This window comes from Hylobates moloch, unplaced genomic scaffold (genome assembly GCF_009828535.3).
Source record: "Hylobates moloch isolate HMO894 unplaced genomic scaffold, HMol_V3 SCAFFOLD_19, whole genome shotgun sequence".
Classification (NCBI taxonomy): Eukaryota; Metazoa; Chordata; class Mammalia; order Primates; family Hylobatidae; genus Hylobates; species Hylobates moloch.
The window spans coordinates 45,024,590-45,050,808 of record NW_026652294.1 but is presented as its reverse complement, the minus strand read 5'-3'; the positions used below and the strand labels follow the sequence as shown (position 1 = coordinate 45,050,808).

Below are 26,219 nucleotides of genomic sequence, written 5' to 3'. Positions count from 1 at the left end.
ACTGCACTCTAGCCTGGGTGCAACAGAGCAAGACTCCGTCTCAAAAAAAAAAAATAAATAAATGTACAAATACAGATTTTTGAAATGTGCCTTGAGATATGCTCTTCTTAAAGTTGACCGCTTTTGTTTAGGTTCTATAGTCCTGCTGTAACTCAGTCCAGCTGTACAATCATAAATCCATCCATAATGTACTTAAGTTCTCCTTCTTGAAGCATCCTGCTCCCTTCTTCCAGTGTCCTTTTTATTTAATTATCTAAATATTTTTCGTGAAAGCATTTTTATGAGGATTCATGTGTGTAAAAAACCTGTAGAATCCCTACTATATGCACACCTTATCAGGAGAATTCTGGATAATTTGGACCCTAAGCTACTAAATGTTAATTGTCTATTATGACTAAATGAATATTTGAGAATAGTTACTTGCTGTCTGGAAATATAAAATAGAATAAAAAGAACACAGGTAATATAATTAAGTCATAACTGAATGAAATACATATCTGATATTTAGTATTTTTTATTGATGGCTTCCGGGAGAGCTTCTTGTCAAATAAGCATTGTTTCTAATATTCACATCTAACATTTTAATCTCATAAGTACATGACAAACTAAAAAAAAACTGCTGCTGAAAATGCAAATGCTCAAAATTGCATCATTAAAATAGATTAATATGAAATAATAAAGTAGATACAAATGAAATAATTATATAATCCTTTCATGTATAAGCATTTGGAGGTTCATTTTTCACATCTTTTACTAAGAATTCAGTTCAGTGAAATTTTCTTATTAGTATTAGAGGTAACAAAAAGAGTAAAATTAAACATAAAATGTCTAGACTTAAAGATAAATCAGATTTATATGCAGCATCTGCAACAAATTTGAGGTACTGGCTAGGCAGGCCTTCTAAGTTCAATGCTGTAATTTAAAAACCACACACACATACACACACACACACACACACACTTAAAGATTCAAATTACTATTAAAAATGCAACTTTTGAAAAAAATTAAAAACACTTCTAAAGGTGTGCTAACTTTGATGTGGCCAAGTACTATTTTGGTACTTGAGGGCAAAATAATAACTTCTCAGTAGCATGTAATTAATAAAAGGACATCTAAGTAGGCAAAGAATATTACTTTTAATTTTTAAATACAAAAAGACAGAGTAACAATATTAATATTTTAAACACAAAGCCAATGCATACATTCTCAATGCAGCACATTCACACACATATATAATTTTTATTTAATAGAAATTGCTAGTGCAATATTGTTTCTTTGCTTTGATCTACATGAATATCATAAATAGAATGCATTAACTGCACTTGAATTTTTGTATGTGATTTTAAAAATTCCTATAGGTACAAAATATTTAAACTTACTGGCTTATTTTTATTTATAATCATTAAGAAGATTTTACATCAGAATATACTTTATCTCTCCTTCCCTGCACTCAGTATGTAAATATATGAAAAAACTGAGGTAATGCAGTAAGAATAATAAACAGCTGAAATATGCTTACAGTTGAGCTGTCTCGAACTCTATCAGAATGTCTCAATGTTATAACTTTACTTACTGGTAGCACACCAGGAAAACAGACAGAGGAAAAGTATTCTTCAAACAATAATCTATTCAAAACATCAATTTTTAAAAAATATACATCTACAGTAGAAAGGTTGGTTTAGTGAAGACAGCAAATAGCTAAAACAAGTTTCTTTATACCTTTCCTTAAAATTAACTCTCTTTTAAAAATCCAAAGCTAATTCAAAAGTTATAACACAGTTTTGGTCAAATTAAACTATTTTCTTTCAAGTTTATAGTTCAAAGATTAAAATATGAAGATTAGGACAGTCATTTGCACCAAATTCGTGATTCTATTTATTACTCAAGGAAACATGAATTCGAGTCACTAACAATCTATTTTTTTCTAAAGTTAAAAACAAACCAGAGACCAAATCAATAAGATTTAGCATATTTCAGTAATGCTCATACTGATTAATATTTAAAGTAAGTATTTCCCCATAAATTTTAAATACTAATAAAACATTATATAAAGCAAAAAAAGAGAGACATTAATACTTCAGGAGCTTGAAAGAATTAAATAAAACACCAAGTTATCAAAGGGACATTTAGCAAATTCTCCCCCTCATGCTATACTCCATTGCATCCTCCCACCCAGCAGACATCCCCTGCCACCAACACCCTAATATCAAGGAGCTGAACAAAAGATGAATTTCATCAAAATAATAAGAGGAACAAAACTGTGACCACTGTCACCATGAAACACACACAGTTCAATTAGGCAGCTTAAAAAATGTATATGCATAAAACTACAGAATACCATACTAAAATTTGAACACATCTACTATATAAGGTCAGAACACTGCAAAGAGAAAAGAGTTTTAGTTTTCAGTTGTTAATTAGCTGTGGTCACAGGATGTTTATTAAAACTGAATTTATTTTTAAAATATACATTATACATCTTCAAAACTAAGAAGAGGATTACAGAAATCAGAAACTTTAAAAAGTGTGTTTGAATACAGTAATTCAAGAGTTTATACTGAACCTTTTATTCAATGGATTGGCTAAAGGAATTTAAATTAGTGAGACCCAAATGGCTTAAGTTTAAATGGATATTGATGGAGAAGTAAACATTTGGATACATTTTAAAATAAAGATGAAATGGCAAAGTGCCTTCAAGCTAAACATATTTAAAATAATAAATAGAAAGTAATGAAAGATGCATCCTTATAAGTAATTAGAAAAAAAAAAAACCCAGCAATGAATCAACACAAGTACCCCTTATTAATCGTGGTGTTTTGTTAGAAGCATTTTTCTAATTGACACTGAATTAGCATTTACTATCCCAGAGAGAGTTCTCCGTGGCAAACACTTTAATGGAGGTTGTCTGATGGCTTTGGCTGCTAATAGTGGTGTAACAAAATAGATTTAGTGAGCAGAGTTAGCTGCGGTGGTACAAACAGCACCGTGGAATAGTTCTCCTCCTCACCCACAGAACAAGTTATGCATGAAGCTCTTGCCCTTGACTAATATATTAGGTCCTCTAAAACAATACATTAATTATGCATTCACTGTGAGTTCAGACACTGTGCTTAATATGATTAGTGGTGCTGTCTACCCTACTTAAGTATTGACATGTATTGTAAAAACTGAAAGTGAATTGGATGCCATCTACTACCCAGAACATTAGCCGTGAAGTCCTCTCTGAGAACATACAATAAAGATGAATACACACATGCCTCAACTACTAACACTGGTAGGAGTCCTGGTTTAGTTCTTTAAACTCATAGGCATTTCCCTTTGTAATCCTCTCTCAAATGTATTTGCCTCCCAAAAGAGCTGCATTTCATTGTCTGGCTCTGAATATTGGCCTCTGAATATGTTTTAAATTTTTACAATGTGCTTTTCAGTATTAAAGTAAAAATTTATTTTTCAATAGCCAAATTGTTTCCCTGTTAATTGCAACACCCTTAATATAAGCCTAATTCAACAAAGAACAAATTTCACTGTAAACATTACAAATAACAACCTAAAATTCCATTTTAGAGAGTTGTAGAATTTTCTTACATTTTTATCAATAAGCTGACAATGTTGTGCAAAACAGGCATGCTGTCGCTTCCTTTCAGCTGTAGGAGTAGAGCCTTCTATTTTCAGTGCATATTGAAAACTACAGCCTCCATGAAACGTTTCAACTAGATGTGGCAGGATAAAAACTTTCCTGTAGTTATTTTACCAATGTGCATTCGTCAGTGACAACCCGTGTAAATACATTTAAAGATGAAGTTCACATTTCACTGTTCACATTTTAGGGGAGGAACCCAACCAGCATCTCATAAATCAATTTGTCACTTGATTTTGCTGACCATTTTTTATTGGATTTCACTCCAAAGTGAAAACTAGTAAAGCAATAGAAAAAATAATGAGCTTGAAATAAATTTTACACAAAAGGGAAGATTTCTAAAATTGGAGCACATTTGTCTCAAGTATAGCTCATAACCTGGTTGTGACTCAACATTAAACAAGATCCAACATGTGAACATTCTCATAACATTAAAACACTCAGTCCCCACAAGTCCATCTTATAGGGGAAGGAAGATGTCACATTATGAGAGAAAAGAAATGAAAGAGGAGAGCACGGTTAGCTGAACTTCACCCCAAAACACTCCACAGAGGTATCTGCACCGGACCATCGAGGGCAAGAACACGGCAAGTCACTTTTTTCCTATGTAATCCTAACAACCAACTGTTATGAAATGAATATACCATCTTAATTATCAAGAAGCCCATTAACAAATTACACGTGCAACATGAACTGTGAGAACAAACATTTACCAAAAAAGCACAGTGGGACTGGCAACAGCATTCCCAAACTCTAATATTCTGAACAGAATAAGAAAAAATAATCTACTCTGAGTTGTCCTAGAGAATTTGATTTTTTCACCCCTTAACTTTATGTGAATGGAAATTAGGAAAAAACTTACTGTGTAACATGCTTAGGATACGGCTCTGCTTCCCTAAAACTATTCTACTTCCCTATCTTTGATAATATGGCAATAAAGTGTAATAAACTCTAAATACAAATCTCTCTACTTGGCTTACAATTCACAAATTTTGTGCTAAGTCACAGACATGAAGCAATTCTATCATTAAAAAAGAGTTGTCAAGTCTAACAGAGTGGTCACCCTGCAATATTTGATGCAACAACTAACCTATTTATAGCTGAAACCAGCAGAAAACAAGTCAGGCAACCTGATTTATTCTTTAGAGACCCACAGTCACCTTGACAGGAGTGAGAAATGTGAAACTAACCACCATGCAATCAACTGTAACTGTTGTAAACATTTTATCTGCTTTTAAGTAACAAAAGGCAAGCCTAGTTTCACAGCTGGGTACTACTAATATGAAGCACTGAGGAAAAAAAAAGTACTTGATACTGAAAGGAAAAATGTCTATGTCTCAACATCATATGGTTTGACTTAAAACGGACTGATTAAAGATACTTAAACTACTCTTGAACATAAATTGCATGCACCTGTTGTTCTCATAGTGTTAGCCCTTGCACACCCCTTGTGAGCACAAGAATGCTTCTCTATCCACAGAAAGCCCTCGTTAACTCCATCTCACATTGCCTAACACTGGAGGACAGTGAATTTATTAATCGATTTCACAGTTTCTTTGGGTTACATTATTTACCTTAAAACATAACACTAAAGAGACTACAGAAATAACATTCACATTCTCTATTTAATGGCTTTCATTACAAACTGCCTTCCTAATTTTATGATTTGTATAAATTTTTCTTTTTAATCAGACAAACTAGTTTCATGTGTTTCCATCATGCTCTAGGCTACTTTATCTACACTGGAAAAAAAATTCTGAATTCTTAAAGAAGTCTTAATGTTCACGGCTCACACATCAATAATACTGCCTGTGAGTCCATTCTATTCAAATGATCTTGAGAAAATTACTGAGTATTAATGCTGCTGAGAAGAGATTTAGCATTTTGGACTTCAGATTCACCATGACAGACTGCGAATACGCAACTTAAAATTCTGAAGCAATAACTTCCCCAAATCAAGAGTTTACTGCATGAGCTGGTAGAAAAAGCAGTAGGTTTAATGATAGAAGAAACTGGAATTTGGAGTTTAAGCTCTGGTACTGAGGCAAGGCATTTTAACGCTGGGCCTCAGTTTCCTACTCTTTACTCATGTGGTGAAACCTGTTCCATATGCCTCAGAGAACTGTGGGAAGATCAAAGACAGGGTACATGAAATAGCATTGTAAACTGTAAAGTGCTCTAAAAATGTAAGGCATTATACTGTCATTGTCACTCCTAGCTCCCTCTCCACATCCAACTGACACATCCGCTTTGGTGCTATTCTCTTTCCAGTGCTGACCTGGCTTGGCTTCTGTTCTCAAACCATTTTTGAAGGGGGCAGATGCCATGTAGAAGCAGCTCCTCCAAAGGCAAGCACTGGAGAAACATTATCTTGGTTTCTTTGGGTACAGGTAGGATTTAGTTAGTTTCTGGCTAATGCATAATTATAAAAGATACTAATTTAATGTGGTTTATTGAAGCAACAGTACTTTGGCCAATGGGCTGGCCAGTCACCTCGTGTTTAAGATGACTAAGAGACAGTGCAATGTATTCTGTGGGAATGAACAGGCCAAGTCTCAGAGATCCTGGCACCAATCGCCAACTGCCAGGACTTCTAAAGGTGGACAAGGGCATTTTTCTCCCTCAGAGAATCCCAACAGTCACTGCCACCAACCAAGACTTCAGGCAGCCCCACACAGAAAATCATTTAATAGCAAAAAAAAATTTCTCTCACCAGAATGATGTATGATTGTATTAAATGTCTCTTGGTTTTCTCTATTTTTAAAAATTTAACTGAACAAATGATGATAAACTGTAAGTGCATAAGCAAGGATCTGGTAAGATTACAGATGGTGAGTATCAACTCATTTAGTTGGTTGACAGGGATTGCCAGAGCACACTGAAGATTTTGCAGCCTCGTGTGTTTTATAAGTATAAGGATCCTGAACAAAAGTGGTGCCTGACACCCAGGCAAACAAGTGCCTCTTTGTTTACTAATAAAGTCACAGCTCAAATTAAATCAACTTTCTCAGAATGAAGGCCCTTTTTTCCCCCAAATCCATTTCCTCTTCTGCATTATCTCCATCATTTCCAAGTTCCTGTTTCCTGTAGTTGCTGGGGCGATGGTAATAATACCCTAAGTGGTCAACATGCCTCTAGGCTTTGCCCACTTCAATGGCTCCCTACTGCCTACAGAATCAAATCTCAACTCTTTAGAGCTGGGCAATTATGATACTCAACAACATGACCCAAGCTGTATGGCCAACTACTTCCTTTTTGCCATCTGACATTCGAGGCCTCACCACACCACACACATGCACATGTGTATGCTTCCCAGCTTCCCTCTCTGGGCTCAGATTATTTCTTCTGACTAAAATCCTCCTCTCCTTATCTTCAAATCATGCACACCCTGTGTACGCCAGCTTAAATGCACCACTTCCTTTGCAAGCATTCACTACCACTTTCCACCACACAAGCCAGAGATAATCTTTTTTCTATGATATTCTGTATCACTTTATGTTCTAAATTAAACTGCATTTATTTGTGTATATATCTTATATTTCCCACTAGGTTTTGCAAGTAGAAATAATGTCTTACCCGTCTCCAATGAGAGCAAATGATGCAGGTAGATACTATTATTACTGTCTCCATTTTACAGATGAAGAAATCAAAACATAGAAAAAAAGTAATTTGCCCGATGTCACACAACTACAAGTAGTGACAGCCAAGGCTCACATCTGTGTTCCTAGCCCTCGTGGTACACAGCCTATCAGGATACTGTAACCGTTAGAACTCATGATATTTTCACTGTCACTTTAATTATTACGTTGCTTGAAGCCCAAGTGACTAAGTTGCAGCCATGATAGTAACAGCGTAGGATATTAAGATACGCATCCCTCAGCATTAACCTTGCTTCTGACTTAAGTTTTTCAATTTATTATTCTCTTTTCCTTGCCATGGTTTTTAGAAAGTGCCTGGGAATAAATATACATTTTTTAAAATCATTACTTCCTACTCACAAAATTCAGACCATAAAGCCTGATATCAAGGGTGAGATGAAATACATCTGGCTGAGGCAGACAAGATATAAAAAGAGAACTGGAAGTTATGAACAAATAAATTTAAAAATACATTTTCAGAACTGAAATCACTAGAAATGCTAAAGAACAAAATCCATCCCAAAGTAAGTTAAGCCAGTTCGTCACAGGCAGAGTGAGGATGACACATTCACCCAGGTTACAGAAGCAAAGGACAAGGAGATGAAAATGTCAGGAAAGAAAATGGAGAAGGAAAACATAACCAAAACTGTACGGGAAGACTAAGTGTTACAAAGATGTGGGTTCTCCACATCATAATTCCTGTATTTCTAGGCATCTAAGCTTTAGGATATAAAGCCATTGATTAGAGAGGCCAAACTTCCACAAATCTTGGGACACTATATTCCAGAGGATATAGTTTTCGCTCATCATTTTTGTGTAAAATTATCTGTACTCACCGTCTATGTTTCATCACTTATTTCTCTCTCCAATTTGACTTCTCATGGCTACTATGCTGCATAACTCCTGGAACTACCATTCATTTTTATCTCATCTGCATGACATCTGCTGAAATTCTGTCTCACTGTGGGCCTATGGCTTCCCCATCCAACAGACCAACAAAGCAGCTTTTCCTAAGGTCATCACTGGTCTCCTCATCACTATATCCAATGGACTCTTCCAGTCTTCAGCTCACATCACCTTATGACAGCATTCTATTAATCTTCCTTAATCCTTGAAATATGCCCTCCGTTTCCGTGATACCTTGGTTTTCTTCTTTATGTCCTCTGCAACATCATTCTCTTCCATATGCTTTTCAATTATGTAGCTCTTCAAGGCTAATCCTAGGTCATTTAATCTCATTAGTGTCCATGGCTACAATTACCATCTCTATGCAGATGATTCTTAAGTTTCTATCTGCAACATGCTCCTCTATTCTGACCTCTAGATCTACATATCCACCCATCCACTTGTTGTCTCCTCTTGGCTACACTGAAGGCACCTCAAAGTCAGTATGTCCAAAACTGAACTTATGATCCTTCCACCAAACCTAGGTCCTCTTTGGGTGGTCAATGATATCATTATCCACCTAATTTTGTAAGCTACACCCTAGGAGTCATCCTCAAAAACTTCTTTCTCTCTTTCCACCACTGCTAATCAATCTCTAAATATCATTTATTTTATCTCTTAAATATCTTTTAAATTTATCCCCCCAACCATTACCCTAGTGTAAAGCATCATCACCTTTTGTCTAGAGTGTGGCACAAGGCCTTTTGGACATTCTCTCTATATCCAGTCTGGTTCAAATAACAAATCTGATCAGGTCTGTCTCTCTAAAGCATGACAATGGTTTCCTAATGTTTCAAAACTAAAATAAAAGAAAATCTTAACATAGTCTGTAAGACTATTCACGGTCTGATCTCCACCTTCATCTCACTCAACACTCCCCTTTCTGTCTCTGTCTCATCACAGGGCTCTCAGTTTTTCTAAAGCACGCTTCCTCTTGTAATTGGGCTTGTGCACATCTTATTCACTCTGCCCAGAACCCTCTTCCTTGTCCTATTGCCTACAAAACTCCTATTCATCTTTAGGATTTCAGCTCGACCATCACTTCCATCCCTTTTACAAATTCAAATAGTACCAGGTATCACTCAATTTGCAGCTCCCACTAAAGCAATTTTATAATAAAATGTGTAATTATTTAATTATTATCTTTGTCCTATTCCTCACTAGGCAATAGGTCCATTGACAGCAAAGATCATGGCGGTTTTTTTTGTCTACCATTGTATCCCCAGTGCTGAGTGATAGATGCTCAGTTGAAGACATAACAGTTGAACACAAGTTGAACATATGAATAAATTGCCTTAATAAAGGCATAAATTACAAATTTTCACAAAATATCTTAAGTAGGACCAGGAAATGTAACCTCAGAGCAGATGAACTCTCCATAAACATTAGGTAGGAGATATACACCTGTCAATTATTGGCAATCACAAAAGCAGAGAGGAGGCCTGTAACATCAAGTCTGTAGACACTACAGATTCCAGTAAATATCATACACTCTGCATATGAGCAAATACTGTGACTGAATGTGCCTCACTTAGTTCAATGATGAATAAACAGAGGGAAATAACAGCAATTGAAACTGTCAAAACTCCCCAACATAAAAAATGGAAAACAATACTGAGAGGTGATGGAAAGTCTGTTTGAAAAAAACAATCCTACTAGAGAAAAACAAAAGCAAGTTTTGAAAAGCATTTGTCTTTTACTCTCAATACCTAAAAGAACTAAGAGAAGATACGACAACATATTTGTATGAAAAAAAAAAGCTTCCTGACTACAGGTATTATAGAAATAAAAAGAAAATGGGTGAGAAATGGAACTATTTTAAAGAAACTAAAAAATCTAAGAGGTAAGAATACCTAGAAATGAACATTCAAAAACAGATACAGATCTAAATTTTTGAGATATACTTTACCATGAAATATAAGACATGAGAAATCAGGAAAAAAGTAGCATTTAAAAAAAATTGTATGTCTTTTCTCCCGTACATTATAGTACTTCTGAAATGGATTCATCTTCACATTGATTTGTACATTTAACATTGTCTAATGTTAGCCACCCTCCTGCCATCAAGTGTTAGTAAATGGTCTTAGTCTAAGAAATACATTTGGTTACGAAGACTAAAACAGTGCAAAGATGTATACTTTATACAAATACATAGGCAGATACAATGTAGTTCTAATTATATCCTAATTTTTAAAAAGAACTTCAAAAAGTAATTCTTAACCTTATCTGAAACAATAAACTGATTAAAAGACTAAAAAAGTCTTGGAAAAGGAGTGCACTGTGGGAAGACTTGCCCTCTCAGACATTAAAGTAAATAATAGAGATGACATGGGCGGGGGGCAGGGAATTGCTGAGTAGAGAAGGGCAGGGTCCTTAGTGAGGGCTCCACCCTCGGGCCTGTGTCCATGGACCTAAATGAGGACAGATATTTATGTTTTCACACCCCAAAAGTTGCCTTTTGGCCTGAGATGCCCACCTATCCTGTGCCTGTAAAAACTCAAGACCCTAGCGGGCACAGACACAAGCAGCTGGATGTCAAGAGAAGTAGAAAAACACACCGACAAACACCAGCAGACACTGGCAGGCCATCCACGGCGGAACAATGCAGATGCTGGGGGAATTCAGCCGGGAAGGTCAGGGGAGAGTCCAACTAGGTGGGCGGCCTGACTCCGGGAGACGACCACCTTCCCATTCCATCCCCCTTCTGGCTCCCCATCCATCTCACTGACAGCTACCTCCACCACCCAATAAAATCTTGCACTCATCCTCCAAGCCCACAGGTGATCCGATTTTTCTGGTATACTAGGGGAAGAACGTGGGATACAGAAAGCCCTCTGTCCTTGGGATAAGGCAGAAGGTCTAACTGAGCTGATTAACACAAGCCGCCTGCAGACAGCAAAGCGGAAAGAACATATGCCCACTTGGGTTTCGGGAGCTGCAAACACTCACTCCTAGACGCTGGGTCAGATTTTGGGTCAGAGCCGAAAAATGCTTCCCAGGACCTCTGCACCTGCCTGTCTGCATGTTCCCCCTCGGGGTTTGATCAGCAGGTACTGAAGGAGCAAGCCACACCCCTGTCACACGCCCTGAAAGGGGGATAAAGGAACTTCTCCCGTTTCAGAGATATAGGATGTGATTTTGAAAACGGAATAATGAGTCAGAAACAAATCCAAAATACAGCATAATGTGGCACATTATAAGAGTGGCATTAAAAAAAAGCCCAGAACAACCAGCTAACAGTTTAAGACCTCACACATTTTTTTTAAATCCACCTATTACTATGTAAAGCCTTTCTGATGATATTTTCCAAGGAAGAAACTACAACAGATTTGATATTTTGAAATGTAAAGCCTCCATATAACCCAAAATAAACATAAAGAGCAAAGTAAGGGACAGGATCAGAAAAATAGTTGTAACAAAGGGTTAATGTTTTTAACGTAGAAAAAGCCCTTGTATATTCTTTAAAAAAAAAATATCTTCATGCTAAAATGGACAAAAGATATGACAGAACAATACTGGCAACTAACAAAAAGGGAAATAAAAATAACGAATAAATATTTGTAATTAAAGCATCATGAACATAAGCCCATGTTACTTTTCTCAAAATTTAAGATAAATAACCTGAAAAGAACGTGTTGACCAGTATGTGAAGAAACAGGAGTTAGGGGTGGGTGGCACAATGTTCACACAGGACCAGGGGAGTCCCTGCAAGGTTTTGATTAGAAGAGGGATATGATTTCATTTATATTTCCAGAAGATCGCTCTGGATGTTGTGTTGAGGATGCTGTAGAAGGAGAAGGTAGAAGTAGTAATAGCAATAAAGAGGTTATTACAACCCTGGCAAGAGATGATGGTGGTGCTAATGTGAAGGCTGTAAGAACTGGCTGGAAAATCCAGCTGTCCTCTAATCATTCCTCACAACTTCCACAGCTAACACGTGTGTGTGTGTGTGTGTGTATGTGCGCACGTGCACAATCAGCATAATTTCCTGATGGCATGAATGTGGGGTCTGAGGGAAACCAGGAGTCATTGATGACTCCAGCATTTCTGGCCTGAGCAACCAGCCGATTGGATTGACAATAGCTGAGATGGAAGTCAGAGCAGGTTTGAGGGGAAAGATGAGAAGTTGCAGAAATGTTACACTTGTGGTGTTCTGCATAAGTCTAAGTGGAGCTGCTGAGAGGGCAGTTTAGAGATCTAGACAGAGTCTGAGTTTCTAGTATCTCCTAGCTTGTGTTTTCCTCTAGTGATGAAATTTCTGATGAGAAAATATATCTTTGAAATACATTTTCACTAATGGCTACTCAGGATGGCTGGCAACTTAAACTTAGGAATTGTTTATTTCTGGAATTTTCCATTTAATATTTTCGGATCTCAGTTGACTGTGGGTAACTGAAACACCAGAAAGGATAAGGGGGACTGATGTACCAGTTAATGAAGGGTAACTTTTAAAAGCCTTCAAATGACAAAGAAGATGAAATTAATGTACAATTTCATTTAGTATTACATGAAAAAAACTGTTTTGCTGTTATAAATAACTTTTACATTGCCACTAACTTTAGCTTAATTTTATCTCTTCCCTTAGTATACCATGTTTTTAAAAATAACGTATAGGGTAGAAATGTAATTTTATTGCATGTATAGATTGCACAGTGGTGAATGAAGTCTGGGCTTTTAGGGTATTCATCAACTGAATAACTTACATTGTACCAGTTTCTCATCATCCATCCTTTCCAAACCCTGTCACCCTTCTGAATCTCCACTGTCAATCATTTCATAGTCTATGGCCATGTGTACACATTATTTAGTTTCCACTTATAAATGAAAACATGCAGTATTTATCTTTCCGTGTCTGACTTGTTTTACTTAAGATAATGAACTCTGGTTCCATGCTGCTGCACAAGACATGATTTCATTCTTTTTTTTTTTTTTTTGAGACGGAGTCTCCCTCTGTCGCCCAGGCTGGAGTGCAGTGGTGCAATCTCGGCTCACTGTAAGCTCCGCCTCCCAGGTTCACGCCATTCTCCTGCCTCAGCCTCTCCGAGTAGCTGGGACTACAGGCGCCCGCCACCACACCCGGCTAATTTTTTGTATTTTTAGTAGAGACGGGGTTTCACCGTGGTCTCGATCTCCTGACCTCGTGATTCGCCCGCCTCGGCCTCCCAAAGTGCTGGGATTACAAGCGTGAGCCACCGCACCCGGCCAATTTCATTCTTTTTAGTGGCTGAATAGTATTCCATTTTCTTATCCACATTTTCCTTATGTAATCATCCATTGATGGACACTTAGGTTGATTGCGTATCTTTGTTATGGTGGTAGGGTGGTGATGAACATAGGAGTGCAGGTATCTTTTTGATACATTGATTTCTTTTCCCTTGGGTAGATACCCAGTAGTGGGACTGCTGGATCAAATGACAGTTTTCTATTTTTAGTTGAGAGATCTCCATATTATTTTCCGCAAAGGTGTAATTTACATTCCTACCAACAGTGTATGAGTTCCATTTTCTCTGCATCCTCTCCAACAAGTTATTTCTTGTCTTTTTAATAATAGCCACTCTGACTAGTGATTATTACCCAAATTTTAATTCAACTTGTTTTATTATAAGGTCAATGACTAATACATTTCCAAGAAAATGTGTACAAATAGGACCATCTTCCTCTGTACATCCTAAAATGTAGTTTCATTTTTAAATGACAGCTCTCATGAATTTGCAGTAATAAAGAAACAAAGTAACACTGTGTGTTTAGCCCCTTTTAATTGTTGAGTTTATGTTCTCATTTGTTGACCCATGTTCTCCTTCATTTATTCAGCAGCCATTCACTGAGTGCCTATCAGATTCCAAGAATTAAGATGATAAAATATGCCCTTATAGCAAGAGGGGACTCATAAGCTAGTGGAACATTCAGATGCATAAAAATATATTGAAGTGCAATTTAATAAATGATGTAACAAAGCCATATACGAGGAGTTAGGAGATCTCAGAGAAGAATGTGTCAAAATTCTAGAAAAGATTAAATTAAGCCCTATCTAACTTGCAAGTTTATGGAAAGCAAGTAGCAAACAACTATTGATTAAAATGACCTTAGTGGAAAAGGTTAAATAAACTAATATAGGGACATTTTTATGCAACCACATGTAATCCCTAATTATCATAACTTAAGAATATTCATTTTAGGTGTTTTCTATCTAACAACTAAGAGTTGTATATGGATATGACTATAGGTCTTTCACCAAATTATTTAACTCTAAAGTATTCATCAAACACCTAAGGGCTGGACTTCTTTTACAGAGGATTACGGTGTTAATGTCACCCGCTGGCAACTTGAGGTACTTTGTAGTAAAACATCAATGGCATAATCAGAAATATTTCTTTGATCAATGAATTATTAAAAATGAATGCTGAATTTTTTACTATTATACTAATCTATACTGACATTTAGAATGCAATTACGAATTCTATGTTCAATTACTATTGAGATTTCAACTTGATAGAAATGATAAAAATAAGGATGAAAATAAGCATGACAATGAAAATAAGGATGACATGTTTAAAGTGATTTGATTTTCTCTTCTTGCAAAAAGAACACTGGAGTTAATTGGCTGAATGCCTAATTCAAGTGTTTATTTATAAAGTTCATGTGAATTTTTAAACACGATGCTGGCAAAATAATAAGGATATCTAAAGTACCATAGTTAATGTATGTGTGAACAGTTGCAGGAAAAAATGGGATAACCAAGGGAAAAGATGATTAAGAAATGTGGATAGCTCTTTAAATACTGAAGTCAAAAAATATACTAATATGGAATGACACAAAAAGTAAATTAGCTTTAGGATCTGGTGTTTTAATTTGACAGCTGTTTGACAACTGCAAAATGGAAAACTGACCTCAGACAACTGAGTATAAATGAGAGGCGATTAGGCCAAAGAATTTCACATGGAAAGATACAATATACATTGTAGTAACGCCTCACATGGGAATAGATAAATGCAGGCTGGAATTTTTATTGTCTTTGAAGGTGCTGATATTCAATAGACTTAAATTTCACAAAGAGCTGTGTGTTACTCTATCACAATTAATGGCACTTTCTGAAACATAATGCCATCAGTAGAGAAATAATTGTAAACACATTTGCAATTTCCAGGTGTTTCCTGAAGCAATTTTGAGTCTCTGTGACTTTACCTTTTGAATGCTAAAGCAGTAACATACTCCTCCTCTTTTAAAATTTAAAAACAATGAGCTCTTTTAGGGTATAATTCAAGAAGACACAATTGTCCATGGCTAGCAGCTGAATCTATGAGCTAAAATTCAGTGCCTGTGGCTTGATTATATATAAGCTGCTGAGATATTTCATGCTTCACTTTCTCAACATGAAAATAAGGAGAGAAAACTACATTCTATTACTTACTTGAGAAGAATTCCGTTTTCAGAAAAAAGCTCTTTTTCATCATCATCCTTTTTTTAGTAAATAATATAAAAATTGTATGTCCTACTTCAAAGACAAGAATTGGGGTGGAGGAGTCAAGACAAGTTCAACCCAACGACAGGTTTTGTTGGGTATGAGAGTGAAGGGAGGAAGGCACAAGGGGGCAGGGTACACAAGAACAGAGGACAGAAGGGAGGTCGAAATGCACGGGCTGATTTTTTGTGCTTTCTGTGATGAGAAAATGAAGATATTGGACAAACAGAATTAGTTGTGCCAGAGGAGCATGACTAGGTCAACTGAAATGTCTGTTGCCATTTTAATGAATGAATGAATGACGTTTTAGCTGAAATCTAGAAGATCCTATAGTTCAGACGTGGACAGTGAAAGGAGACGAGGCTTGAGAAGAATCAGATCATGCAGAGTCTATAGGTCAAAGTCAGGACTTCCTTCTCTAGCCTAAGATTAACGGAAAGCCATTAACTATGTTACCAAAACCTACCAATGGCTGCCCGACACCTACAGGGTAAGTCTGGTTGCTTTAGCAAAGCACATATGCCCTTCTCGGCCTGCCCTCATGCTTCTTTAGCCGAATGTCTCACAGTATCCTCCCAACCTGGTGCTTCTGCTACACTGCAATGTTTGTAGTTCCCCAAATGGCCCCCCATGTTATAAAATTTCACATCTCTGGGTCTTTACTCATGATGCTCCCTCTGTCTGGAAAGTTCCCCGATCACACGCACATACCTAGGAAAAAACCCATCTAACCTTTTGATACTGTGGTCACTTTTCTGAGAAGCTTTCGTGACCTTCACAGGTAGAAATGGCCACTCCCTACACCTTCCTTTAAATGCCTAAAGCACTGCCTATATTCTGTTACAGAGCCAACAAATGTTATTGTTTTATTGCACTTATTTATTCATCTGTCTTCCTCTACCAGACTGTAAGCCGCTTCAGAGTAGGGACCAATCTTTTTATCTCCAGCAAAAGTAATCAATACATATACACGGATCCTTCCAGAAAAATAGCTTTCAAGAAAATAACAGCAAAGAATATCAGTACTTTCTACTATGTAATGGCATTCTGCTTTCTGGTCCAGCCAAATCAGAATTACCTTCTAATAGGTGGGTGAATGTCAAGAGGATTTCAACTGCCTTCCCCAACCTCAATAATTTGCATTTGAACTAAGTAGAATAAAGAAAATTCTGTGGAAGTGTGAACTGCTTTTTGAAGGTATTAAAGTCTTAAAGCCTGAATGTTCACTTAGTGTTTACAAAGAGGGTCATTTCTGACGTAACCTGACTTTACTTAAGTCATAGGTTCTTAGGATGGCTGAGTATGTTCTCCTGGAAAACTTATAAACTATTTTTCCTCTTGTGGAAAAAATACATTACACTTTGTGCATGCTCACTCAAATACACTCTTCAGCCGCACAGTCACTCAGAGTAAGTGAAAATCATGAAAGGAATTCAGCCTCAGTAAATTCTGTCCTTTATTGATATCCTAATTTATAAATCCCTGAACATTTTTATAAGACCTGAGAATCTGGTCTTACGATATGTTCTTAAGGTCAGAAGCTGTATTTAATCCCCGTTATTTTAAGTTAGTAGATTACATCAGTAACATTAGGGAAGGATCTTTATCCACATATCTTCAGCTAGCTGTTTAAGGAAATTATACACAGTACTATTTAATCCTTTGTATTTACTTCATCTAATGACAGCAATATGACACAATGGCATTTTCTAGATTACCAACCATACTTTTGCTAAAAGCAATATCAGATCTTAATTTTATTCAGACATATTAATGAAAATGTTGGAATATTAAATTAGACTTTTATTTCTTTCTTGAAATAAAAGTTTTCTTTCTTGTAAGTGGTAGTTTTCTTTCTTGTAAGCTAGCAGGTAAATATCTTTTAGTACTAAGGAAAGCCCAGTCAGAATGAAAGCTAAAGCTGTACTTTAACTTAGTATTTTAAGGTTACACAGTATAAAGTTAAAGATATTCTAGATTACAAGTATACATAAATCTGATTAACTACCAAAATTTCTCTTTTGTTTCATCCTATCTCTACATTCCATCATTCAAATCCTTTAGAATTTCTTTGTTCCCCCTGTGATCGTTGTTTCCGGAAGAAATCTGGCAAAGGATCTGAAGGAAATGCCAGAGTGAAATTTTCCTTAAGATTAATCACACAGGTAAGTAATTTCCCTTTCTTGCCCAACAATATTTTCTAAAACGTCTTAGAAAATTGGTAAGACAGAAATGGGTGGTCATGAAAATGTGAATTTTAGGATTTACTTAATCACTTACATACACACAAATTTTAAAGGTCTAATAGCTTGCTTAAAGCAGTCTGGAGCTCTATTAACTAGTTAGAAACAGCAACAGACAAAGAAGTCTCGAAAAGTAGTCTGGGTTAAAGAAGCATAGGTAACAATTAACATCTGCTCTACTGTCCATCCCCACCACCCTCTTGACATCCCAATTCCTATTCTTTTCAGTGTCTGGGGGCTCAGTTTAGAATTCAGAATCATCCAATGATACCAATTTTAAAGTAAAAAATATATATGAAGGCATCGAAATGTTCACAAATTAAACCTCAAAAGCAGTTTGTCACTAAGGCAAAGAGAGTATGAGACAAAGAAACGATACAGTCTCCCAGGGATCAGCCACACAGTCAGTTTTTACATCAATGCCATCAGTCATCAGCCAACCAACAGTCAATCTAACCCAGATAACAGGGAGAGGAGTCTGTGGTTCAGAGCAGAGAACTAGGAGGCTAATGGGATTCAGAAGAACAAAAACCATCAGGAATAGCAAAATATAACTGAAGATTAAAAAAAGAAAAGAAAAGAAAGAGATAATTAGAAAAGAACGTTACTTTGACCTCTGCTAGGTGGGGGTGGTGGGGAGATGAAGGAAGCAAGTCTCCAAGCCACCCAAATCAGGTTTAATCACAACATGCTACCCAGAGATACACACCAAAAATTATAACTCCCCAAGTCCACACTGTATCATTTCCATTATGTCTCAATTAATTATCTGCTTTTGAATCACCCTTTTCCACCAATATTTCTTTGATTTACCAGAACCTCATACATAATTCCACAATGCTTACCGAATAGTAGAAAATCAATGTCTGCTGAACCCAAGACATCACCACATATTCAAATATGAAGAATTCATAAACGAGTATATACATACTTGACATAAATATATACATATATTCATAACATACATATATTAAAGTTTGCCAGTATAACCCAAGTCTTAGTACTCTGAGAAAAATAAACATGTTTCCTTCTCATTAAGACCCTGCTTCTCAGATCTGAAATTTCACTTATGTTTTGTGCCTTTCTTATAATTTTCTCCAAAATAAAGTCTCTGAGAACATCAATGGTTCTCCTTAAAGCTAAGTTATAAATTCTTTCACTATTTATTTCATCTTACAAAAGAGCTATTTTTTTTCTGAAATCCCAGGAATCTAGACTCAACCAAGACTGGAGATAACTGCGAGATATTCAGATTCTGAACATGTGAAAGATGTGGGCCAAAACCAGACCAAACTTTTATGTTAATAACAATAATAATAGCTAACATTAATGGAACACTTAGTTTGACTAAGACATAAGTGCTCTAGATCCACTCGATGTCGTTAGAGGTAGATACCTCACCACATCCACTATGTTAACTCCACCTCTACTACACCGTGGCAAGGATGTCAGCAGTTAACCTGGTAGCAGGAAGACTCATATTAATAAAGAATAGCCTGATTCCAAGGTAGTGACTGGAATAAGACATCTCGTTTGAGAGGAAATAGTAATGAACTGGGTCCACAGGTTCTGCTCCCAATTTGACCACTTTCAAACACGTGTGATCAATGGTACCATTAAGCTTCATTTTCTTCTTCTACAATACTGGAATAATGCCACCTCACAGAGTCGTCATAAGAAGCGAATAATGACCAGTGGCATGTAAATTATTGAAAAACTATTTACAAATATACGTTCAAATTATCATAATTTCTGCGTTTGTTGGCAAAAATCTCACCTGGAGTTATTTTGGTTATAAATACCAATGCCAAACTCACTCCACTGAGATGAATCATTCTGGAAAGGGGAATCAAATGTAATTTCGAAATTATTTGAGGTTATTTAAATTCAGGAAAAGAGACTCTGCATTCAAAATGCATTTTCTTTCTGTCATTGTTCAGTAATGCTCATCATTTTCCTTATATATAAAAACCATATTTAGTTAGAGACTCTTTCCCACATGGTATTCAAGAACTCTCTAGGCAAACTTGATCTAGTGCAGTAGCTAATTTGAATCATCTGAATAAGCCACGAGTTATGAACTTCAGAGACCACTGAATGAATGCAAGTTGCCCAGCAGCTAAAACATCAAAGTCAAACAAATCACAACATTCAGAAGAAAAATATATTTCTCATATTGATTTTTTCTTACATGTATGATGTTCAATAAATCACATCACTGGTATTCACTAACATTAAGTCTTATTCTCCTAGAATACAACACCAAATTTAATAACCACTTTTGTTCAACATAGAAGATGAAAATCAATTTCTATTGCTCTAGGCAGACTGTATAGTCAAAACACAAGAAACATCAGAGAAAAGGAAAATGGAGAAAAATGCATTAGATATTAATCTCATATTCACTGGGAAAACAAAAAAATCTTTACCTGTTTTCCCTTTCAGAGTTTAAAAAGATGTAAATTTTCTTTTTCCCTACCTACTCTGTAATTCAGAGCTCTTTATCCAAAGCCCTTCTTTTTTACCTTATTTCAGCCATGAATGTCTCTCAAATATTGTCAGTATTAAACAAAAAACATGTCTCTTCTTGACCCTATTTTATTCACACCTCTTGATCTTTCATTTGCTTTCACAAAAATTATTCAACATTCACAGATACACTAGATCCCAAAGATAACATACCCTTGTCACACTTACCTTTCTAATTATAACCTGGTTCTCAGATCTGAAACTCTACTTATGTTTTGTGCCTTTCTTCTAATTTTCTCCAAAGTAAAGTCACTGAGAACATCAATGGTTTTCCTTAAAGCTAAGACTAAGTTATGAATTCATTCACCATTTATTTGCTCTTTCAAAAGAACTATCTTTTTTTGAAACCTGATGAACCTAGACTCAAACAAATGATCTAATGTATGTACAATGCTTAGAACATTATTTGGCGTATAGCACAAGTGTTTGCTGCAATTATTGTTATCATGAACACTTATTGCTACTTTCTTCCCTCCCTCATACATATTCCTTCAAAGCTGTACTCTACTGTCTTGCTCTATATGCTTGTGGGCAGAGGTGATGGATGTACAAAATATGTTAGTCATAATCATTGGTTTCCAGAAGTTAAGAGTTCTCTAGGAAAGAGATATAAATGAATAACTATACAGCAATACCACAAGTGGCTACTAACCATAGTCAGAAAGTGATACACTGGAAGTATCATATGAAAGAAAAAAGAATACTGAGTTTTTCCACATAGCAGAACTATGACTAACAGACTGAAGTTATAAGGAGGCTGACTGGCTCAGGATGAGGAAGAGCATTCTACTCATCAAGGCTGTCCACTTATAGAGCCAGTGGCCTTGGGAATCAGTGACAACCATAGTAATGAGGAGACAATCTGCTAGGAATATTGTAAAAACTAAGGAGATCAGTCATCAAGATTCAAGAACAATTTACTAATAGCAGAGTAATAATGGATGTAAAATGTTTTCTAAGGTCGTGCGTGGTGTGTGTGTGTGTGTGTAAAACAGTACAATTAGGCTGACAGTAGAGCAAGATGTAGCTACAAAGAGGGTGAAAGCTGAGGCCAGCCAGGTGACCTTGGCTGTGGTCAGGAAATCTCTACTTGTCTCATGGGAACACTTGTGGAAAAAAAAGAAAAAAAAAAGAACCTAAGATGAGATTTGTTTTGATACAAAGATATTTTTAAATCTCACTTACAGTGAAAGATTGAAGGTATAGGTGGGCTATGAATAGCAAGACCATATAATTACTTGTCCAAACTAGGCCACTTGAAAGTAACAGAGGCATTCTTAGCAATTACGCCATGAACACAGGCATAAAGAAGTACATATGGTCACCCTAGCTATCCACGAGTAATTAAACAAAAAGAAATGTGGCCCAGGGTTTGCCTGAGACAGAAATTATAGCCAGGATCTTGGGCAAAGATTTCAGGAAAAAAATAGAAAGTAGAAATTATTAAAGCAGTGGTTCCTAACTGGGAGTGATTTGGGGCCCCAGGGACCATTTGGCGATGTCTGAAGACATTTTCAGCTGTCACAAGTGGGGGTGGGGGAGTGCCATCAGTGTCCAGTGGGTAGAGGTGGGGGTGCTGGGATGCACTCTGCAACACACAGGATAGCCCACACAACAGTCATCTTGTCCAAACTGCTAATAGTGCCAAGATGAGAAATTATTAAAATTTCTGCACTGTTTGTACTAAAATAAAAAAGACCTCACTGCAAAAACATATGAAACATCTGCACTGTAAAACATTAAAGACAAAAACTGAAGAAAATATTTGCACCTTATAAGTCAATGCAATCTATATACAGCAATAGCCCTTAGACAAAGGCAAGCAACCCAACAGCAAAACAGGCAAAGCTCACCAGCAAACAACTGAATAAAAAACCCCTAAATGGCCAATAAGCACTAAAAAATAAACACACTCCATCTCGTAAGTCATCAAAACAATTTGAATTAAAAGAATATTTCTGATGTTACCTATAAACCCAGCCAAGATTTTCTAATTCACAGTGTTAGTGATGAGCACTTTAACATACTGACGAACAGAAGCGTAAGTTGATTTCAAATAAACAAAAGACTGGGAAGACATTTAGTTTTACTTAAAGTAGTTTTTCTTAATTTTAACTTTTTATTTTGAAAACTTCATAATTTCTTGACATGACCACATATTTTTAGAAAACTATTGAAATAAATAAGGATATATGCAAAATTTAGCTAAAGAATTTCAGCTCAGCATTGTTTACATCGACAAAAACTAGAAATCCCTAAAATGTCAAATAAGGAGAAACTGATTAAACAAATCAGAGTATATCCATATACAACTCTTAAAATCATGCTATGCTGGCTGGGTGCAGTGGCTCACACCTGTAATCCCAGCATTTTGGGAGGCCGAGGCGGGTGGATCACTTGAGGTCAGGAGTTCAAGACCAGTCTGGCCAACATGGTGAAACCATGTCTCAACTAAAAATACAAAAATTAGCTGGGCATGGTGGCGGGCGCCTATAATCCCAGCTACTTGGGAGGCTGCAGCAGGAGAAATGCTTGAACCCATGAGGTGGAGGAGGTTGCAGTGAGCCAAGATTGCACCACTGCACTCCAGCCTGAGCGACAGAGTGAAACCCTGTCTCAAAAAAAAAAAAAAAATCATGCTATACCAAATATTGACATGGAGAGATATCCATGACATACTATTTTATGAAAAAAATACCCAAACTATATATATATATGATATATATGTGAAGATATGCATATGTTAAATGTTTTATATATGTTATGTACGTGAAGACGTGTGTATGTGAAGAAGTCTATAATAATATAAATCAAAATGTTAACAAATGGATCTATTTGGGTGGTGAGATACAGGCACCATGAAAGCAAGATATTTGTTTGTTTCCAGCTGTATCTCTAACACAGAACAATGTCCAACATTAAGGAAAAGTAAAATAAAATTTGTTATTGTTATTTTTGCTTATCTATATTTTCTCACTGATATTCAATGAAAACATTATTTGCATGATACGTTTTAAATGTTGTCTTCTAAAAGAATAATTCAATAGCAAAACAAAATGTTTTACACATAGAAATAGAAGGAATACCACCTACTTCAAGGATTATAAGCCTTAAAGAATAATTTATGTAAATATGCTCTGTAAATTCTACAGCACTGTATAAATGTAGAAAATTAATTATTTTGTTAAGATCATTTATTCTGAAGTTAAAGCAGTTTCATGTGTGCTTTAACTGGCAGCCATCCTCCCAGCAATTTCATTTCCAATAATTTGTCCTTTAAAAACAATTAGAGATCTGTGCAGTGTTACTTATAGAAGCAAAAAGCTGCAACAATGGAGAACTGGTTGAGAAAGTTGAGGCATATCCATAAAATGGAATATCATCTCATCATTAAAATGTATCTTGCAGAAATGTATTTACTGACATACACACTGACTGATATAACCACTCTAAAAAATCATGTATATGTAATCTAGGTAAAATAATCCCAATTATAGCTTATTATAACACTATTATGTCAAATCCTCAAAATAATGTTATAGTTTTTTTGATAATTCTTATCTTTTTAAATTTGTTAATTCAGCTATTCAGTTTGTCACTTGTTTCTCAAGACGATCAGTTAAACCATCCACAACATTTTATCTTTCAGTTGCAAAATTCAAAACATTTCATGGATTTTTCCATCTTTTGAAGGCATATGTGCTTTAAAGCCACAGTACGGTTTCGAATGAAGCATGTGTATATATTACAAAATATGTATGTAATTTACTTTAACATTTTAATATTAGTGGTTTCTTATACGTATCTCTTTATGCACTAGTCACTTCTTCATAATTCAGAAGCTGAATTTCATTTTCTCCCCTTAAAACAAATGTAAAAACTGCTTTCTAAAGCTTTATTTTTTCTACTTTCACAGAGATCACAGAAATAGAGTACAAAGAATACTGAGAACTAAATGAATAACTGCTAAAAGAAAATATTAATAAATTCAAAATATAAATAAAATTTGAATCTTTTTATAAATATGAACAGAAGGAAAGTTTTCTTCCCATAGAATTCTATTAGAAGTGAAGAACTTTTATACAGACCAACCACATATATGTACTTTTAATTTGAACACTAGCACTCTAAAAAAAGTATAGTAAACTCTTCCTTTTTGCTAAGGACTATTTCTTTATTTATATGCTGCTCAAAAGACTCTGTTGAACCCTTATTGCCCAGTGCTCTTTGTTCTGCTTACACTATTTAAAAACACTAATAAAAATGGTTTTGCATTCCTTTATTTTAAATGTATAAGATTGCCTAACGCTGGAACTAAAATATCTCTAACATTACTGGGAAATATTATAATTTGGGAAGCTGACTGATACCATAATGATAACACTAGGATTCTACTACACTGGGAATCGTTGAGATTTTTAAAGTGTTGTGATGCTTCCAAACGAAATCACAGCCTGAGACAAATGGAAGGAAGCAATATGAGGGGTACAAAAAGATGGAGAAATTCACTTGTACCACAAGCACTGATGAAGAACTCACATCACTCAGGACACTGCAGAGGCCTGTGTGGGATGAGTGACACATGGAGGAACATGACACGGAGTTCCAACGGAAGATCAGGAGTGCTGTGTAAGGGGAATGCGGAGCAGGGCTGGAAAACCAGCCTAAGGAGGAAAGAGGCAGACACTGTACTTTTTCAGGACCAGAAAGAATCCCAACATGCATTCTGTGGCTTTCCTCCATATTTTTAAAATTTACAGAATCCAACTCGCTCCCTATAGCAAAAATACTTCTACAGACTAAAAATCAAGCAGTCACCTAAACACATCCTTTTAAAATTTCCAAAACCTTGGCTTATGTTCAATTTCTGTCAATTTCTGCCTAAATGTAAATCATTCAATTTTTATTCCTCCAAATACTTTCTTGCTACAACTGAGAGGTTTTTTTCATGATAAATTCTTGAGCTACCTATTTTTGAAAAGAAAAGGGGTGGGGTGAGAGGGGAGGAGGAGCAGCTCCAACTCAAACAACTCTTATTTTTTATAATATTTAGGAGCTTCTGAACCATTTGATGCTTTTTAGTTATTTTTTTCTCTGAATGTCCATATTTTATTTTAAACATTTTCTTTGAATCTACATAATTTAAATCCTTCAGATAATTAGTATCTCAAGGATAAATGTGGCTTTTCAATTTAAGAAAAGGAGGCTGAAAACTAGAATGTGCTCCTGGCTTTACCTCGGGTCGCAGATGTATATATAACCAAATAGAGGTAATAACTTTTAAAAATAAAAAATAGATCCAAATGGACAAATAAATCAATTTGGCTTATATTGCTTTTTATTCGCATTTTCATTAAAAATATGTTCATGGTGGGATCACGTTTATTCTCTTTACCAGAAAACATGGGAAGGTAGCAAAAGGAAGAAACTACTTGGAAGAGATGGTGTCCTGCTTTATAGAAGGGGATGATCGTTTTGGTAAAGCGATAGCACTATTTGAACCTCACTATAAGATTGTTCTGACACCCAAAATAACAACGACAACAAAAAAACTTATTTGAAATAGATTGATCTTTCTCTAGATAGCTGACAATATATTGTAGAACCATAATGACTATAGGCATTATCACATTAAATTCACATATTTTGCAGACTAGCAACTTATATGTCCACTCAGCCAAGCTGTTTTCCTGCTGGTAACTTGAATTCCTGCTTTAAAACTGTGCCAACTCCTCTTGGGTGTTCTGGTAATGAAAACGATTTTCCTT

The 26,219-nt window shown here is 35.8% G+C and overlaps 1 protein-coding gene across 2 annotated transcripts in view; it reads right to left on the bottom strand.

Annotated features, from left to right (window-relative positions):
• LOC116458532 (protoheme IX farnesyltransferase, mitochondrial) overlaps nucleotides 1–26,219 on the bottom strand; it is a 142,225-nt gene that overhangs the window by 83,896 nt on the left and 32,110 nt on the right. The gene's annotated exons all lie outside the window — the stretch shown is intronic.